This window comes from Nicotiana tomentosiformis, chromosome 6, assembly GCF_000390325.3.
Source record: "Nicotiana tomentosiformis chromosome 6, ASM39032v3, whole genome shotgun sequence".
Taxonomy (NCBI): Eukaryota; Viridiplantae; Streptophyta; class Magnoliopsida; order Solanales; family Solanaceae; genus Nicotiana; species Nicotiana tomentosiformis.
In genome coordinates, this window is record NC_090817.1 from 67,990,826 (window position 1) to 68,011,734 (window position 20,909).

Consider the following 20,909-nt stretch of genomic DNA (forward strand, 5'->3'; position numbering starts at 1 on the left):
ATAGGTCATTTTGAGTACTAGCCCTTATTTTTGTGTTTCGAGACTTCTATTAGCTCCATTTGATATTTCTTGATTTACGTGCGCAATCCGTTTCGTCTTCCAAAAAGATTTTATGTGAAAATTTGAAAAAATGTAAATTTTAACTTTAAAAATAACTTGAGTTTACTACAGTCAATATTTTGCGTAAACGATTCTGGATTGGTATTGTGACGGTCCCGTTGGGTTCGTATCGTGATTTTGAACTTGGGCGTATTTCCGGAATTGAATTCGAAAGTCCCTAACTTGATTTGCCGAAATCTAGTAATTTGAAGGTTTGTAAACTTCCTAGGTTTGACCGTAGGTTGACTTTTTGATTATCGGGTTCGGGTTTTTGTTTCGAGACTTGGTATAGGTCCATTTTGCTATTTGAAACTTGTCTGCAGAATTTGGTGCAAATCGGAGTTGGTTTGATAGGATTCGGATGCTTGGTTGTGATTTTAGAGGTTCTTGAGTTTTCATTGAAACTCCATGAATTTTGATGTACGATTTGTAGTTAGAGATGTTTTTTTGGTGTTTTGATCGCGCGAGCGAGTTCGTATGATGTTATTACACTTATGTGCATGTTTAGTTTGTAGCCCGAGGGGCTCGAGTGAGTTTCGGATAGGCTTCAGACCATTTCAGATTGAGGAGATTGCTAGTGTTCAGCAGTTTCTGGTGTCTGATGTGAAGTACTTTGCGATCGTGAAGGAAAAATATGGGCAAGGGCAGAATTGTTCTTCGCGAACGCGGGGATACGGTCGCGATCGCGAAAGAGTGGGGGGCTTTCTCTTCGTGAATACGACCGTCCTCTCGCGAACACGTACTGTTATGGGGTTCTGGGAGGAAGTATGTCAGTTACTCTTCGCGAATGCGTTCCTTTGCTCACAAACGTAAAAGCAGGGGGGAGTAAGCCTTCACGAACGCGAAAAGTAGCTCACGAACAGGTAAACCTTTTGGCTGCTGATTCTTCGAAAACACGTCAGGTGCTTCGCGAAAGCGAAGAACACCTGACGCCCAGGTATTGAAACTTTCCAAAGTCGGGATTTTCTTCATTATTCACCATTTTCAAGTTTGTGCTCAACCTAGAGGTGATTTTGAAGAGATTTTTTATTCCAACTTTATTGGTTAGTAGATTTTAACTTGTTTTATTACATTTCCATAAACACCCATTGATTTTAACCTTTAATCTATGATTCTTCATGCTAAAAATTAGGGATTTAGATAGAAATTGGGGATTTTGAGAAATCAAGGTTTAGACCTCAAATTGAGGCCGAATGTCGAAACTAATTATATAATCAGGCTCGGGGTGAATGGATAATTGAGTTTTGATCCGAATCTCGGGTTTTGACCAAGCGGACATGGGGTTAACTTTTCTTGACGTTTTCCAAAATTATTAAAGATTGCATCTTTTTCACTTGTGGGTAGTTTCTAAAACCTATTTTGAATTATTTGAACTATATCTGGCTAGATTTGATTGGTTTGGAGGCTAATTCTAGAGGAAAAGCCGTGGTTAAGTATTGATTTGGTTGCGGAGTGAGGTAAGTGTCGTGTTTAATCATGACTTGAGAGATTAGGACTTGTTGGTCTATTTTCTACATGTATTATGTGTGGGGATGACATATATGTGAGGTGGCGAGTATATATGCGTTGTCATTGGGTTAAATCATGCAGGTGGAAATTGTTTCTTTGTATTATATTGTTTCATTGAATATGTTCCCCATGCTTAGGTTAGATTATTACTTTTTAATTATTCGCCTCATATTTATTATTTATTTTGAAGATGTTGGGAATTTTGAAAGTTGAGTTTGTTATCATGGCACTACAATTGAAGTGAAATTGTTTCCCGCCTTGCATTTGTTATTCAGATTTGTATTTGAAACGACCCGACCGGTCGTTTCGAGTGTTGTAGCCCCTTTCCTCCCATTTACTGCTTATTCTTTGCTAAATTTTTGCTATGGTACTTTCCATCAGTTCAGTTCCGGGGATGTTTCGGAGAGCTCCGTTGGGTGATTTTGGACTTAGAGTGTGTCCGGATAGTGATATGGAGGTCCGTAGTTGATTTAGGCTTAAAATGACGCAAAATGGAAAATTATAAGCTTTGGAAATTGAGAAGTTTGACCGAGAGTTGACTTTGTGATTACCGGTCTCGGATTTGGTTCTGGGAGCTGGAGTAGGTCTGTTGTGTCATTTATGACTTTTGTGCAAAATTTTAGATCAATCGGACTTGATTTGATAAGTTTCGGCATCGAATGTAGAAGTTAGAAATGCATAAGTTCATTAGGCTTGAATCAATGCGCGATTCATATTTTTGTTGTTGTTTGATATGATATGAGGTCTCGACTAAGTTTGTATGATGTTTTAGGACTTTTTGGTATGTTTGGTGTGAGGTCTCGGGGGCCTCAGGTGGATTTCGGATGGTTAACGGAGTGAAATGGGACTTTGAAGTTTGCTGAAGCCTACTGGTGCTCTGTGTTCTGGTTCCTTCTACGCGATCGCGTCGAAAGGTCCGCGATCGCGTAGGCTTATTTGGGCAGCTGAGTTTTTTGTTCTACGTATTCACGAGTTAAGGGTTGAGATCGCGTAGGTTAGTGAGGCTCTGAATCGCGAACGCGTGGCTGAGGTCACGTTGGCTTGGAGGTAAGACAAGGCTGGGGGGTTCACGCGCATTTGTTCATCGCGAACGCATGATGTAGTTCGCGATCGCGTAGGTCTGAAGGTCAGTGCATCACGTTCGTATGGTGTTTTTCACGTTCTTGTAGGGTTAACTTGTGGGCAACATAATTTGTGCTTCGCGATCGCGAAGCATTTTCCGCAATCGTGATTTAGGACTTCTAGGCAGAATATTAAATCTAAAAAATAAGGGTTTGAGTTTATTTCACAATTTGGTTTTGGGAGCTCGGTTGGAGGCGATTCTTGGAGAGATTTTCAAGGGAGTGATTGGGGTATGTTATTATTACTTAGTATTGGTTAAATTCCATTAATATCTTTGATTTCATCATTTAATTAGTGATTTGGGTTGTAAAATTGGGAAAAATGGAGAAAAACGTCTTAGGCCCAATTTTGGGGATTTTAGCGAGATTTTGGTATCGAATTTGAGTAAATTTGGTATGGATGGACTCGTGGTTGAATGGGTGTCCGGATTTTATAACTTTCATTGAATTCCGAGATGTGGGCCCGGGGGTTAACTTTTGAGTTGACATTTTAACTTTTGATTAAGAACTTGCATTTTTATATGGAATTGATTCATATAGATCGAGTTGATTGTATCGAATTATTTGTGGCTAGATTCGAGGCATTCAGAGGCTGATTCGTGAGGCAAGGGCTTATTGGAGTAGAGATTTGTACGGTTTGAGGTATGTAACACTTCTAAACTTGGTTATGAGGTTATAAAACCCTGAATTACATGTTTTGTGATTGGTGTTGAGGTAACGCACATGCTAGGTGATGGGCGTGTGGGCGTGCACCGTAGGAATTGTGACCCAGTCGATTTCGTGGAACCGTATAGTTAAATAATCTTGTTGTTATCCGTATATTCTCTATGTGTTATAGAAATTGAGCTGCGATTCATGTCAGAAATCATGCTTAGGCTACATGCCGGCACTGTTGGGACCCATAGAGGTCGTGTTGCAGGTGAATTATTTGCTTAAATTGCAATTATGTACTCAGTCACAACTATTATTTGCATATTATATCTCAATCTCCGTTGCTATATATTGATACATCATATCATCACTGTTTGGGCTGATTATCATGATTCTTCTGAGCCCGAGAGACTAGAGAGATTGATGACTAGATTGATGACTGAGTGAGGCCGAGGGCCTGATTGTGAGGATATTTTATGGGATCGGGCTGCACGCCGCAATATGCTTTATTGATTCAGGCCATGATTGGCTTATTATAGCGCTTGGGATGGATATGCGCCTCCAGAGTCTGCACACCCACAGTGAGCGCAGGTACCTACTGAGTGCGAGTGCCGAGCGATTGGGAGGATTGAGTGACTGTGAGGATGGAGTAAATGGGAGGAACGAGTGATTGATACTCTGAGAGTATGCATATAATTTCATCACTGCTTTGTACTTTAGTTGGCATACATAACTGACATGTAGATGTCGAGATGTATCATTTCTTATTTCAGTTGTACTTGACACATCTTACCTATTTGGGATTTATCCGTTAAACTTGAAAGCATGTCTACATTCTTATACTGTATTTCTGTAAGTGGACTGTACCTGTGAGACTCGTCACTGCTTTTAGCCCAAAAGTTAGACTTGTTACTTAATGAGTTGGTTGTGCTCATGCTACACCTTACACTTCGTGTGCAGATCTAAGTATTTACGGACACGGTAGTTGCTGATTCCTGGTGTTTCATCAGTTCGGAGATCATCGAGGTAGTTGCCTTGGCGTCCGTAGACCTTGACTCTCCTTCCCCTATCTTTTAGTCTTATTTATTCAGTTCTACTTTTTATACAGTGTATCAAACTATGTCATTATATAGATGCTCATGAACTTAGTGACACCCGGTTTTTGGGAACTTTTGTATTTAACTGTGATGTTTTCATCCGACTTTATAATATTTTCACTTATTTAGATCTGTTTTAGTATATTTTGAATTTGAAAGTGTTGTTATGCATGAGTTGTCGGCTTGCCTAGTATTATGATAGGCACCATCACGACATGTTGAGTTTCGGGTCATACAAGTTTATATCAGAGCCTAGGTTACAAATGTCTCACAAGTGATGAGCAGGTTTAGTAGAGTCTTGTGGATCTGTACGTAGACGTTTGTACTTATCTTCGAGAGGTTGCCGAACCCTTAGGAAAACTTCACATTCTTGTTTCTTTATCATGTGAATTTGTTGATTCGGGGAACTAAACTTCTATTATTCTATTCTCTCACAGATGGTGAGGACACATGTTACCGGACCGGACTAACAGCCACCAGTACCACTAGTTAGGGCCACGAGAGGTCGGGGTCGCTGTAGGGGCCAAGGTGCAGCTCGTACAACAGCTAGAGCAGCTCCTGCAGATCCACCAGTTGCTCCAGTTCCGAAGCAAGTTCTGGATATGGTTGAGCCAGTGAGGCCAGCTCAGGAACCAGCTGTGCCCATTGTGATTCTAGGCCTTCAGGAGGCTCTGGCCCAGATATTGACTATTTGCACTAGCCTTGCTCAGGAGGTTTGAATTCAGACCGCGCCAGCCACTTCTCAGGCCAGTGGAGGTACTCAGACTCCTGCCGCCCGTACTCCACAGTAGGTGATGCAGGGACTTCAGACATCAGGGGTACTATCTGTGTTGCCCCATTCTCTCACGAAAGCGGGTTTCGACGTATGACAACTCTTTTAAAGTAGGTATTAAAAGAGAAGAGTTGCCACCTAGCAGTTTTGAGGAGCGATAGAGCACCTACTTTCAAATAACTCTGTTTGACTAGTCAACGCCACCAAGGATCGGGTAAGGGCTTAAATTACCTCGAAGAGAAGGTGTTAGGCACTCTTCGAGGTTCACAACTGTAGGTCCCGACCGAACTTTAGACTATGTGGATTATATAGTTAAGCTAGGTGATCAAATAAATAGAAGGGAAGTTCAGAAGTCATAGGGTCTTATTAAAATATATGAGGATCGATACAAGTCGTAATGACTATGTAGGTACAAACCACGTTGATCTATGTTAAGGATGGATAATAAGCACATAAATAGGGGGAAGGGGGGGAGTCCTAAGTTTTTTAGCCTAAAGGATCACCCCGTGCAACATAAATAATACTTCGCAACTCCTTTTAGGTAGGGGTTGCTCATATTATTCAGTAGGCACGGACTATCATCTCCTGCAACCCGATTACTATGTTGCGGTTATTTACTTAAAGGCGTTCTAATTCATTTCTAAGTCGTACCCTATGAGTGCACTACATGTCCCATGCCTATGGTCTAGGAGGCTTTCGGCCTACTATTTGGTAGTTCTAGATTCAACTCATGGGCTCAAAATGATAAAACTAGGCGACAATCAAAAACAGATATGACTGCATATAATTGCAATAAAAGGCTCAAATAACCTCCACACATAAACAGGAAAGCACGCAGACTGATTCTTATATTAGGCAGCAGAACATTTCAGAATTAAGACTTAGAATCCTTAAGTCCTATAGGCATGATCTCTAAATGATTCCAGCGTTATACAGGCACTGCTACAGTTTCTAGACTAACGTATGGATAGATTAGAGCGTTACAAGTCCTATAGGCATGATTTCTAATTGTCTGTGTAATAAGATGGTGAAAACAACCCTAGAACTCTGAATTACCAAAGCTGATTTTATAGATATGCATCTTAGGCAGGTGACAGTATCCTGTAAGCAGGATTTCTAATGGTTGGCAATTAAAATTGGTTTTATGATACTTTATCCCTATGGGCATGTCATCTAAGTATGTCAATATAATGAAGCAACAAAAGTAGCTGATTAGTCGATTAAGATCATGTAGTCATGATATCTAGATTAACAAAGCATATGTTATTACACCCTATAGGCATGCTGTCTAAATGCACAATAATAACATAGAAACAAGTATGGAAAATACTTAGACTAACGTGTTTGAACAATGTACACGTGAGGTATGCATGATTCATATAGGCATGATTTCTATGCGGGTGTAGAATAGGAGCATGTAGAACAAAGTAGCAAACAAAGCATGTAAACCCCTACAGGCATGCTCTCTACCCGTTTATATGAAGATAAAGGATACCCGTTCCCCATTCCACTAATTCCCCAACTGTCTCGTTTACAACTTATTACAGGTCTAAAATAATGAATACGTGCTGTAATACTACAAGCTAAAATGAGTACATGCCCAATAAGTAGAGCAAGCCTAATGAGGAATAACCCAGCAACTTCGAGGTCTTTAGTGATCTCATTCTTCACACAGAATAGTAAACCCAGGTGTGGGAACACCTCAAGACATTAGAGTATATCAGCTGCATAACTCAAACACGGATTCATGAAGGGGAAAACTAACTTACCCAGCAATGCCAAACTTAACCGCATAAATAATAAATTGTACATATGTTAATCAGACCACTTGAAGTCCACACACTTAGTTTTTAGGACCACAACTAACAGTAGTTTAAACTAGAGCAGGTAGATGAGATCACACGGATTTATATACATAAGATGCTAGAATTTCAAAGACAGGATGGAACATCAGAAATTAACATACAATCCCAAATAAACTTTCAAGACATAATATGATCTAAGATCAAAGTAAATTCAATCTTGACAGGGAGATCTTGCAGAATCACAGATAAAAAACAAGTAAGATTTCTAGCATGAAGGCCTGATGCAAATATGATCAATAACAAACAGGTTGATGAACATAGTATGTAACAATCCACTTAGCTGGGCATGAAGACTTTAACATTATAAATCATACATGAAGATTAAATAGTATCAGGACTCATAATGGGCAAGCATATGTCGAATATAGGTTAACAGGACTAGCCTGCACTAGGCTTGATTCACATATAGGAGAAAAGGCTAGACATGAGGTTTACCCTAAGGTCTCTCACACAGTGTTGAAAAGCACAGGATTGCATAAGTCCAAGCATACATTAGAACTTAATAGCATGGAAACAAGCCTTAGCTAACAGTACAACATCAGGAATATAGCATGTTTGATAGGAATGACTTAACAAGGTCTAGAACATATGTATTGATTATTACAAAGACACAAGAGAGGGCAGGGAACATACATTAATTTACAAGTAGCAGTCAAAGTAGGTTTGGGCCGGTAACATGATTATGTGTTAACTCTAGAAAAGTACTAAGTTACACATGAATGATTCAACAAGAATTAGAACAAGTTCTGGGCATGACTCGACTATTCACAAGAGTACAGAACAAGGCAAAAAGATAAACTTAGAATAAGCAATGATAATAAGCATTAAACATATACAATAGAGCAAACAGACTCAAGAAATAGAATTAGGACAACAAATAGGCAAATTCGATTGTTAGAAAGCATAGAGCCTCAAGAAGAGCTTCAAAGTATACAATATCATGTTGGTTCATAAAAATCCAGAGACATAGATGTGTAGAGCAGGAATTCAAACGGAAAGGAATGAAATTGCAAGATCCATAGGTGCTTACCAGTTACAGATGAATGAACAAGTAAATACAAAGAATAATTTCAGCAATACTCCAATGTCAATAGCAAAACAAACAGTAGAACCCAGGAATCTCAGTGCATCAAAGTTTCCAAGGGTTTCAAATGAACCTCGGGCAGTGCTAACATTGAGAAAGGTTCGATAATTGAATTTTGGTGGCCCTGGCTTTCAGCCGGCCAAGAAATTGAGTCTTAGAGTAGTAAAAGATGAGTAAGAATAAGAGAGTAGTAGCAATATTTCAGTGATTCAGGTCTGTCCAAAGGGGAAATTGGGGAGGGGTTTTCAATTAAGCAGATAAACATGGAAAATTATCAGTCAAACACATAAAAGGAAAGAATATATCATATGCAATTAAAATCATCAAATGAGAAGGAGATTCTCAAACCCTAGTTAGGTCCAGACGTATGAGAATCGAGCCAAGAATCAAGGATCCTTCCTTGTATGATGTATATAGACGATACATCGTCCAAATCCCAACAGAGCCAGAGTCGATCTAGTCCTATCTCAGAAGGTCGCACTTACCAAAATCGAGCAAGTACTCAATCAATTCCACAGACACGTACATAATAGTGAGGTATTACGAATAAGGTAAGTGAATCCCGAAATGGTTTCATATTTGGGTCGGAATCAGAGAAGATTAGGGGAGGCGGCTGCTAGGGTTTCTTAGAAGAGAAAGGGGGTTTGAGAGTGTTTTGGTGCGGCCGTTTGGGAGGTAATGGGTTATGGTTTTAGGGGTTTGGGTAAAACAAAAAGGGGGAGGTTGTGGGCCATTGATCATTTGAGATCAACGGCCAGGATTAGAGGAGAAGCACGACGGATCGTGGAATGGGTCCTGGCCGGGTTATAATTAAAGGGGTAGTTTGGTTTGAGCCAGGGCAGATTGGGCTAAGGTTTGGGGTGTTTGGGCCATTAATTTTGGTCCTAAATTAGCCTTGTATTGGGCTAAAAATTAAATACACGAAAATTGCTAATAAAATAATTTATAAAAATATTTAATAGACAATAAAATATTACTTGTGTAATAAAGTGATTGAAAATAGTAATTTAACATTATAAAATATTAAAAAATGCTATTTAGCACAAATAATGTGAAAAAATATGATTATGCATAGCACATAGGCTATTATTGCAAAATTATGTGAATAGCCTACAAATACAAATATAACTATACAAAATGAGGTAAGAATATTATGAAACCTATATGTTGATACAAATAATAGAATTAGATTATTAAATCATCATAAAATAATTTAAGGGGATAATTAGTGCATATTCAAGTAATTTTAAATGCAAGAAAATTAATTTTAAAGTTTTATAAATTATGGGAAATTATAGAAAATACTTATATGACCCTATAATTTAGGTAATAATACCAAAAATGATATTTTGAAGGTATGCATGATATGAGGGCAAACTTGGGTATCAACAACTGCCCCTCTTTATCCGGGAATAATGAACGAGTTGTCAGGTAAAGAAAATGATGACCAATTTTGTCCGAAGCGAGTGAGGAGTGATGTGTTTTGAAAAAATGGGGACCGAACCCTGGTTCTTGAGCTGCCTACATATCCCTGGTATTACGAAAATCAGGTCGTGTGTAGTTCTGGATCCAACGACGAACGAAACCAATGGAGTTGTTATAAGAGTGGCAGTATGTTTCGAAAAAGATCCTTTGGATACGATAACGGATGCTTTCAGGTGGAGCTATGGATGCAATTTTGGATGTTACGGATATATAAGGCAAGCATTTGAGCGGTTATGGGACAAAAGGTAATCAATTACTAGTCGTCGGTTATGTTTGAGATAGTCATGGATGCGAACGTTAAGAATGGAAACCGGAGCGAGAATTGCTCCTGTTTGTAGAACGGTTACCTTCCGAGTTACCTGAAAAACTTAAAACACGATGCACACAAATATATATAGGTTATTGCAAAAATTTAAAACATGATGCAAATTCCCTTCGGACCATGAAGGTTGTCTTCGGACGATGAGGATGATGTCCTTAGACCATGACTTCCTGGGCAATGAAGAGTATGGTAAGGGATTCATAGGCCATGAAATGGTGTTCTCGGGCCATGAGGATGGCTGCCTCTAGACTATGACACCTTTGTATAATGATATGCAATTTTGAGAGATCCTCAGACCATGGCATGGTGTCATCAGGCTATGAGGATGGTGCCTTTGACTATGATGCCTTCGGACAATGTGGCGATGTTTTAGACTATGAAATGCAAGTATGGGGGTAATATGGATTGCTTGACAAAGGAAACAGGGGATGCTCAGTTGTATGCGAGAACGAGACGAGACAAGGTTTAGTCTTGTATGAGATGAGGGCGGTGCTTAGCCCGATGCAAAGAGCGGAGACAATGCTTAGTCTCATGCAAGGAAAGGCAGTGCTTTGCCACATGCAATGTGGAGACAGTGCTTAGTCTCATGCAAAGTTAGGGCAGTGTTTAGGCCTAAAGAGCGGAGACAATGCTTAGTCTCATGCAAGGAAAGGTGGTGCTTAGCCTCATGCAATATGGAGACATCGATTAGTCTCATACAAAGTAGGGGCAGTGTTTATCCCTATGCAAGGTGGAGACAATGTTTTGTCTCATGTAAAGGAAAGGTAATGCTTAGCCTTATGCAATAATGGAGGCAATGCTTAGCCTCATACAAGGAATGGAGATAGTGTTTAGTCTTATGCAAAAGAAAGACAATGCTTAACCTTATGCGATAATGGAGGCAATGCTTAACCTCATGCAAAGAATGGAGACAGTGCTTAGTATGATGCAAGAAAAGGCGATGCTTAGCCTTGTGCCATAATGGAGGCAGTGCTTAGCCTCATGCAGGGAATGGAGACAGTGCTTAGTCTCATGCAACGAAAGGCAGTGTTTAGCTTTATGCAGTAATGGAGGCAGTGCTTAGCCTCATGCAAGGATAAGGGCAGTGCTTAGACCTATGCAAGAAAAGCAATGACTAAATGAGATAGGATAAAAACATTTCTTAGCTTGATGTGTTTGCGTTTGGCGACTTTGTCATTATGAAGATAGTGATTTTGCTGTGTGTATGTATTTGCGAACGTTCCTATTATGTTCATTGTGCCTGCAATCCAAAGAAAAATTGTGAGTTTTGCGGGGGAGAGGTTGGTTCGTGCTCTTGATTCCTTGCTTCGCCTTTGCTCTTATCTTGAGGTCCTGCTTGAGTCATCCTGGGTAATGTCTGGTTGTCATAGAAACAAAATTTTTGAAAAAAATGCATGCATTTGACAAATTATTTGTAATAATGTAGTTGTTTGAAGTATGTGATAATGCACGAGATCAAATAATTTGATGAACTGATGTCTGTGACGCATTTTGAGACATTGCAACCTCCTTGATTCGGAATTTTTAGGACCCTCCTCAAAATTCTGCCCCAGTTTAAATGCATACTTCTGCCAATACATTCCTTGGCGTTTCTAAACATAATAAGATCGGGCAAACTCGGGACCTTGACCTAGTTTCTGACCACAGGGGAAATAAAGATTTTATTATAATGTGACCGAACCCACAGGTCTGCCTACGTATCCCCTCTTAAACAGGAATCAGGTCAAGCATAGTTCAGTTACATCAAATAGAAAGTGCAAACATAATCTTAAATATAGTATCTCTTGACTACGTCAGAATTGATAGGTTTTGGCCAAATCTCTCCATCCATTTCTGCAAGTATAAGTGCTCCTCCTGTCAATACCCGGTGAACCATGTAAGGGCCTTTCCAGTTAGGTGAGAATTTCCCATTTGCTTCATCTTGATTTGGGAAGATTCGCATTAACACCAACTGCCCCGGCGTGAATTACCTCGACCTGACCTTTTTGTTGAAAGCTCTTTCCATTCTATTCTGGTAGAATTGACCATGACATATTTCGTTCATTATTTTTCCATCAATGAGAGCTAGTTGTTCATACCGGCTTCGTACCCATTCCGCGCCGCTGAGCTCGACTTCTTGTATGAATAACGACTTAAGTACTATAAACTAGTAGATAGAGAGTTTCCCCTGTTGATGTACGAACTGTGGTGCGATACCCGAGAAAAGCATACAGTAGCTTCTTGTGCCATTATTTGTAATTGTCTACCATTTTCCTCAATATCTTCTTGATGTTCTTATTGGCATCTTCTATGGCTTCGTTCATTTGCGGCATGTATGTTGTAGAGTTTCGATGCTTGATCTTGAATGCTTCACACATGGCTTTCATCAAATCGCTGTTGAGATTGGCGGCATTATCAGTAATGATTGACTCCGGTACTCCAAATCGACAAACGATGTTGTCCAGAACAAAATTTGCTTAGTTACAACTTTATAAGATGCGGCTTTAACCCATTTTGTGAAGTAGTTTATACCAACCAGAATGAACCTATGTCCGTTTGAAGCAGCGGGTTCGATTGGTCCGATGACACCCATACCACTAGTGGAGAAGGGCCAGGGTGAACTTGTTGCATTAAGTTCGTTGGGTGGTACACGTATCATGTCAGCATGTATCTGGCATTGGTGACACATTTGAACATATTTGATGCAGTCCGTTTCCATAGTCATCCAGAAATACCCTGCTCTTAATATTTTCTTCGCCAAAACGAAACCATTCATGTGGGATCTGCAGGGTCCGGCATGTATTTCCTCGAGCAATCTGGATGCCTCCTTGGCATTGACACACCATAGTAATCCCAGGTCAAGAGTCCTTCTATATAGAATTCCTCCACTTTGAAAGAAATGGTTGGCTAATCTGCGAATCGTGCGCTTCTGAGTATGGGTAGCACTCTCTGGGTATTCTCCCTTTTCCAAGTACTCCTTGATGTTGTGGAACCACAGATTTTCGTCAATCTCTTCTTCAACATGAGCACAATAAGATGGCTGCTTATGAATTCCTATTGGGATAGGATTGATGAGATTCTTATCTGGGTGTTGTATCATGGAAGACAAAGTAGCTAATGCATCTGCAAACTCATTCTGAATCCTTGGAACATGTTTGAATTCTATCTTTGTGAACCTCTTGATCAGCTCTTGTCCACAGTGCAGATATGGCAATATTTTAGTGTTTTTCGTAGCCCATTCCCCTAGAACCTGGTGCACTAAAGATCTGAATCTCCGATTAGCAGCAGCTCTTGAGCATTCATGTCAATGGCCAATCTGAGTCCCAAGATGCAGGCCTCATATTCCGCCACATTGTTGGTGCATGAAAACCTGAGTTTTGCGGATACCGGATAGTGTTGACCGGTTTTTGATACTAAGACAGCTCTGATACTTACTCCCTTGAAGTTTGTTGCTCCGTCGAAGAACGTCCTCCAACCATCGTACGCCTCGGTGATATCTTCTCATACGAACGACACCTCCTCATCGGGAAAATATGTTTTCAATGGTTCGTATTCTGCGTCTATGGGATTTTCTGCCAAGTGATCCACCAATGCTTGCCCTTTGACTGCCTTCTGAGTTACATGGACGATGTCGAACTCACTCAACAATATTTGCCCCTTTGCTAACTTACCTGTAGGCATGGATTTCAAAAAGATGTATTTTAGCGGATCCATCCTTGATATGAGATGTGTAGTGTATGCAAAAAATAATGTCTTAACTTCTGAGCTATCCATATCAAAGCACAACATGTGCGTTCCAACAAAGAGTACTAGGCTTCATAAGGCGTGAATTGCTTGCTCAGATAATATATCGCCTGAATTGCTTGCTCAGATAATATATCGATCCAGTTTCATCATGTTGTCCCAGAACACAACCAAAAGCCCCATCTAATACGGACAAATAAAGTAGCAAAGGTCTTCCTAGTTGTAGTGGGACCAGAACGGGTGGTTTAGATAAATACTCCTTGATTTTGTCGAAGGCCTTCTGGAATTCCTCAGTCCAACTCGTTGCAACATCTTTCCTTAGCATTCTGAAGATTGGCGCACATATCATGATTGATTGTGCTATGAAGCGGCTGATGTAATTGAGGCGCCCTAGAAAACTCATCACATCTTTCTTATTCTTTGGAGGCGGCATGTCCTGGATAGCTTTGACTTTGATGAGTCTAACTCAATACCTCAGCGACTGATGATGAATCCTAACAACTTTCCAATAGGGACTCCGAAGGCACATTTTGCAGGATTCAACTTCAAATTGTATTTTCGTAGCCAATCGAATAATTTCTTCAGGTCTTCTATGTGATCCGAATTTCTTTTAGATTTGATGATAACGTCATCTACGTACACCTCTATTTCCTTATGTATCATGTCGTGGAAGATAGTCATCATGGCCCTCAAATAGGTGGCCCCAGCATTCTTCAAACTAAACGGCATCATTTCGTAGCAATATATTACCCATGGAGTGATAAAGGCGGTCTTTTCAGCATCTTCTTCATCCATCCAGATCTAATGGTATCCTTCAAAGTAATCCAAAAAGGATTGGAGTTCATGCTTGGCGCAGTTGTCAATCCGTATGTGTATGTTGGGTAGTGGGAAATCATCCTTAGGACTTGCTCTGTTCAGGTCCCGGTAATCTACACATACTCTGACTTTCCCATCTTTCTTCAGAACTGGCACAATGTTGGTCAACCAAGTCGGGTATTCGACCACTCGGAGAACCTTGGCTTTGATTTGCTTGTGACCTCCTCTTTTATCTTCAAACTCATATCCGGCTTGAACTTTCTGAGCTTATGCTTTACTGGTGGACACATAGGATTGGTGGGTAGTTTGTGAGCTACTATGGATGTGCTTAAACCAGTCATATCATCGTAGGACCATGCAAAGATGTCTTCATACTCTTTTAGGAGTTTGGTATACTCTTCTTTCTCCGACGGTGATAGATGAATGTTTATACGCGTTTCCTTGACCGTTTTAGAATCCCCTAAGTTAACGGCCTCAGTTTCCTCCAAATTAGACTTTGGTTTGTTTTCAAAGTTTTCTATTTCTTTGACAATTTCCTCAGGTATTATATCATCTCCCAAATCCTCTGAATCACTATCCTTATGGTGCATTATCTCATTACATGTCACAATCATGGGTTCATTAGGATATTTAATAATTATGCTAAAAAGAATGTAGAAAGATAAATCTGTAAAGCAGTAATGCATTAATAATATTTTAAAATATCAACAAGTACGACACGATGGCTCGAGTAATTATTTCAAAACAAAATATTAAAAAATGTCCTAAATGCTCAAAACTATTTGAAAATAATTCATGCTAATTTGCTAGGCTACCCAGGAACACAGCGAGCCCAGGATGGTGCAGCGGTCCAGTTCTTGAGAACAATGCATTCTTCCATGGTTTGAATGGTAAGGTATTCCTCTTCCTCAAAAATTGCACTGCAGTCCATGTCTTCTTCATCTAGAAATAGCTTCCTCATGCCAGCCAAAACCTCATCTTCCTCAGATCCCCACATAATGTCAGCCTGATGAAATGTCTGGTGCAGAGATGGTATGAGTAGTTCCAGCGGATAATACGGAGCACGCCATGGTGATGTCCAATCCTGATATTCTTTCCAAATGTATTCATATCCGAGTCCAAAAGTCGTGCCATGGTACTGTGGTTGTGACCCTTGCCTGGTTTATACCCCGTCCACAACAATATGTTTTCCATCTTGTTGCTCCACCATCGGTCCTTTTTAATTGCGTTAACCCGTTCAATGGGATGGTATGTTTCTCCACCCAGCTTCCTTCTATTTTCGATGACTGGAACAGTTTGTTTGGTGTAGATGGGGTTGCTCCCATCTCCATGGATGATCACCTCCTGATGATTCCACTTAAACTTCACAGCCTGGTGCAGAGTTGAAGCCACTGCCCCGGCTTCATGTATCCATGGCCGTCCCAATAATAGATTGTAAGTAGCATATATATCTAGCACTTGGAACTCGACAACAAACCACACAAGCCAAAACTTGACTCAGCTCGGAAATATCCAATCTAACAAACTGGTTGGCCAAAGTCTGAACATCTTCAGCTAATGGTCTCTCACCAACCGGAATATACGCAAGGCTACCCATACTCACACCCTTTCTACTCAAAGCATCAACCACCACATTGGCCTTTCAGGGGTGATACAAAATAGTGATATCATAATCTTTTAACAACTCCAACCATCTTCTCCAAACCAAGTCGGAACCATATAGATTGAGGTTGGTTTCTCCAATGGTAGCTCTCTGAGATCCATCGAACGCCTTCGCATTCATGCTTCCCATTCGTATCTCTTGCAGGCCTTTACCTAGTCTAATTAGAGTGGTCAGTGCACATATGTTAAGACTCAAACCTCCGTCTATCAAGACACTGGCGATGAACTTATCTTTAAATTGCACCGTGATGTGCAACGCCCTATTGTGACTCAGTCCTTCTGGTGGTAATTCATCTTCATGGAAAGTGATTTTCTGGCTTTCCAATACCTGTCCGACCATGTTAGCCGTCTCTCCACTAGTGATACTGGTGGGTACATAAGCTTCACTTAATACCTTCATCAAAGCATTCTTGTGCGCATCTGAGTTTTGCAGTAGTGATAAGATGGATATCTGAGCGGGGTTTTATTCAAGTAGTTAACAATACAGTACTCCCTCACTTGTACCTTTATCCAAAGATCGTCAGTTCCAGTCTTGACAACAAGTGGCTTAGGTGCAGCTTCCTTTCTCATTCCTCCCAGATTCTCAGGTGTGCAAACTCTGCATGTTCTAGCCATACCTTGCGCGACACCTATTTCTTCCACTTTGGCCTTTTCCTTTCTCCTTGCTTGCGCAACATAATCCCATGGGATGATATCAGACTTGTAAGATGGTGTGGGAGCTACTATCACAGTGAAGGCTATAGCTACCTTTACTTCAAATGGCACCTGGGTTTGTACCAGAACTGGCATGAGGGTGACTGGAGATGTTTTAGGAGTTTCTCCCTCTCGAATGAGTCTGATGGACCCTTCCTGATCCCATTCCTTGTCAGTTTCTATCACATTCACTCCCTCACCTCTGTGATCCGCGTGAGGGTTATTTCAAACATTTGGTGCAACTTCCTTTGCCAATATAAGCTTAGTGTCGATCAGCGTATGAATCTTGTCTTTCAACGTGCGATATTCCTCAATGGTATGACCTTTCATCCTGAATGATAAGCACATATTTTGTCGGGGTTAATCCACTGGGAGGGATTTTCCACAACAACAGCAGGAAAAGGGGTAACATAACCAGCGGCCTTCACTCTCTCATACAGTTGGTCTATGGGTTCAGCAATTAGGATGTATTGTTTAGGAGGTCTGCGGTCAAAATTTGGACGTGGCTTCGGGTAGTTTTGGCGGGCGGGTGGAGGTGAATGGTGATATGTAGGTTGAGTGTTGTAGGTATGGTAGGTGGAAGGGTATTGGTATTTCGGGGGTGAGGGTTGATATGTGGGTGGAGGTGTTTGGTATGTAAGGGGAGACTAAGGGCCCTGGGTTACCATTACGACACCCACTTCTTTCTTCTTTGAAGTGCCTCCTGATTGTAAAGCTTTATTTGTGGCCTGCAGTGCCTCGAAATTAGTTACCATCCCATTCTTAATTCCTTATTCTATTCTTTCTCCTAGCTTGATGATGTCGGAGAACTTGTGATTTTCAATGACCATTAACCTTTTATAATACTGTGGATCTTGAGCTCTAACAATGAACTTGATCATTTGTTCTTCTTCAAGTGCTGGCCTTACCTTTGTGGCCTCTGATCTCCAATGAGTAGCATACTCGCAGAAGGTTTCTGTCGGCTTCTTCTTGAGGTTTTAAATGTAGAAAATGTCTGGCGCATTTTCCGTGTTGAAGCTGAATCTATCCATGAAATCTGATGCCATATTCACCCAACTAACCCACTTCTTTGGGTTTTGACTGATATACCAAGACAAAATGTCTCATGTAAGGCTTCGCATGAACAGTTTCATGCGGAGTTATTCATTTTTGCCCACTCCTACAAGCTTGTCGTAGTATGTTCTCAGATGTACCTTCAGATCACCGACACCATCGAACATTTCGAACTTGGGAGGTTTGTAATCCTCTGACAATTCCACATCCGGCTGAATACATAGGTCCTTATAGTTTATATTTTATACCTTCAATGCCTTTACCACTTTCAACACGTTGGACTCTACCTGTGAGCTTCTTGAGTTCCTCCGTCGTATTTTTAATGAGCAGGTCCTTCTCAGTTGACTTGGGTATGTATAGAATTTGCTACGGAGTATGGGGTAAGGTTTCCACTTATATCGAGTTGCTTTGATGAGTTCTCAGAACTTGGGTATATGGGTGGTCATTGGTCGAGTTTGGAGAATCGGGAGCGGATTGTGGTGCATTTTGGGGGTGTGATAACTAGTGGTTTGCGGGTATTGAGTTGGATGATGGTGATGTTGTTGAGGGGTCGACACTGGTGGCGGGATAAGGTTCTGGGGAGGTGCGGGATACTGGTGTGGTGCAGGAGGATTTGGTGGTGGATTCTAGTTTTGTGTGTTTTTTGGTGGTGTTTGGTTCTGGGTAGTCGAGTTTTGTTGGTTGATGTCGGGAACATTGAGAGTAAGGGAGAGGTTTGCCAGATTTTGGTCCTGCTCAAGCTCTCCCTATAGTTCTAGGATTTTCTGCTCCAAACGTAAGACCAGCTCATTCTGTCCCGGAGTACTTCTGCCATCTAAAGTTTCCATATTTTCTACCATAGTAGCATCGTCTTTCCTGATACTTAAATCATCCATCTTCCTTTTTCTCTTGCTTTTACCTTTCGAGTGGCTAGGTTGAGGAGGAGGTGGAGGACCTTTGGATCTAGTGTGGTATGCTGAAGATGCCAGTATGCGCGAACTAACTTTTGGGAATGGGAATAATCAAATAGAAAAGTAAAGGCAAAAGGTAACCAAGTTAGTAAGGTGAAAATAAAAGAATGTTTGTAGTATTTAAACATGTTTCACAAAGTCATCCAATAATTCGCGTCCTAATTTTGGGGACCTCATTATCCCTGGGGTAGGCCTAAGCGACACATAGACTCTGAGAAAATTGATGCCAACTTTGCTTCATTTCATTAATGCGAAAATAGGCCAAAACAAACTGTCACTAAATCGACAATAATAATAATAAAGTCACTAATGGCATTAAGCCTTTTTATATCGAAATCTAATCTATGCTAGAAAGTAGTAAAGAACATTATCTCCTAATTTACTAGGTCCCTGAAGGGCCTTATCCATGCTTGGCTCTTTTGACCCCATCAATCTGGTTTCCCAGATCGCGCATATCCAACAATAAGTAAGCTTTTGCCAGGTTTTCATCCTTCATCATTGTTCATGCCTTGACAATTCGAGAGTCTCTTTCTCATCTTCCCTTCTAGCTCCATCAGTCTTTGTTCCAAGTCTTTGTTGACTTAGTGGCAATCTCCTTCCATTCCCTTATTGCTTCCATGTTCACTTTGTGCTGCTCAAGATGTTTAGCTTCAGACTCTAACACCCTTTTGAGTATCCTTTTGTACTTAACTTGTGCCTCAACCACTTCATCTATGATCATATCCTTCATATTGACTCTAGGCTTGACGTCCCTTGCTACGTCATCTTCCAGCCATGATAGATAGTAGTACATCTGACTAGCGTGATACCTGTCTGGCTCGATAGTGTCTCCTTCCAAAATGATCTTTTGGTTCCACATATGTTGCGCCTCAAACTTAAACGGAATGACATCTCCTTTGAAATCTACCTTGTACTGGACCATGTTGGAAACCTGAGGTATGACATGTTTCCTTCCTGCTTGCCTCATTACCCTTATGGGAGTGTAAGGATAGATGCCTCGCAACCCGACCAGTACCAAATGAGGAGTTTCCCTTGACTTGATAATAAACTCACTACTAGGAAACTATTCAAACATCCAATGTACCCGCTCATCTGTCAGATTGCTGAAGAAACACACCCAACTTACATCATTTCCAGGTTGTGCAAACCTGTCTAGAATAAACATCATTTTCTTTGGGTGATGTTTGGCAATGTAGTCATTCAGTGGCCTTCGCAGAAGTTCTTGACGGTATTCTCCTCTCTGAAAGTGTTTTAGCAGCCATACTTGTAGCAATAGATTACAACCCTCAAAGTGTCTCCCTGCTTGCACCGATCTAGAGCGTGGTACATCTCAGCTAAGATCATACGGATGATGGTATAAGTTTGTCCCTCGATTCCATCCATCAAGGTCCTGATGACCATGGCTAAGTGAGTATGAATCCTTCCTCCTTTCATTGGAAATATCAACAACCCTAAGAAGTAGACGACAAACACATAAACCTGGCAGTGCACCCAACCTAAGGAAGTAATGACGAGTTCATCATGGTGAAGATGATATGACTTTCTATCCCCATAACGCCCGTAAAGAAATTCAAAAGGGATATATGATTTCTTTAGACAGAGCAGTTCATCATTCTTCTTAAAACCCAACATTTTCAGAAAACCGCGGGGAGTGCGATTCTCTGATACTAGTAATCCTGGACTATCCTATGGCAACTTGGCGAAGCCTACCATTTCTTCTCATAGTTCATCCTATGCTCCATCGGTTCAGGGTTCATCTGTGCTAGGTCCTTCTAATTGTTACTCTAGTACTCGGAGCCCAATTCAGTTCCCACCACCACCAGCGGGGAGTTGCTTCGAGTGTGGGGAGTTTGGACATATGTGGAGACTGTGTCCTCATCGCTTGGGAGGTCCAGTTTAGCAGAGGAGTCAGGCTGTGACTTCCGTACCAGTTATTTCACTACCCGCCCAGCTAGCTCGGGTGGGGCTCAGGCATCCAGAGGTCACCCTAGAGGGGGAGGCTGATCA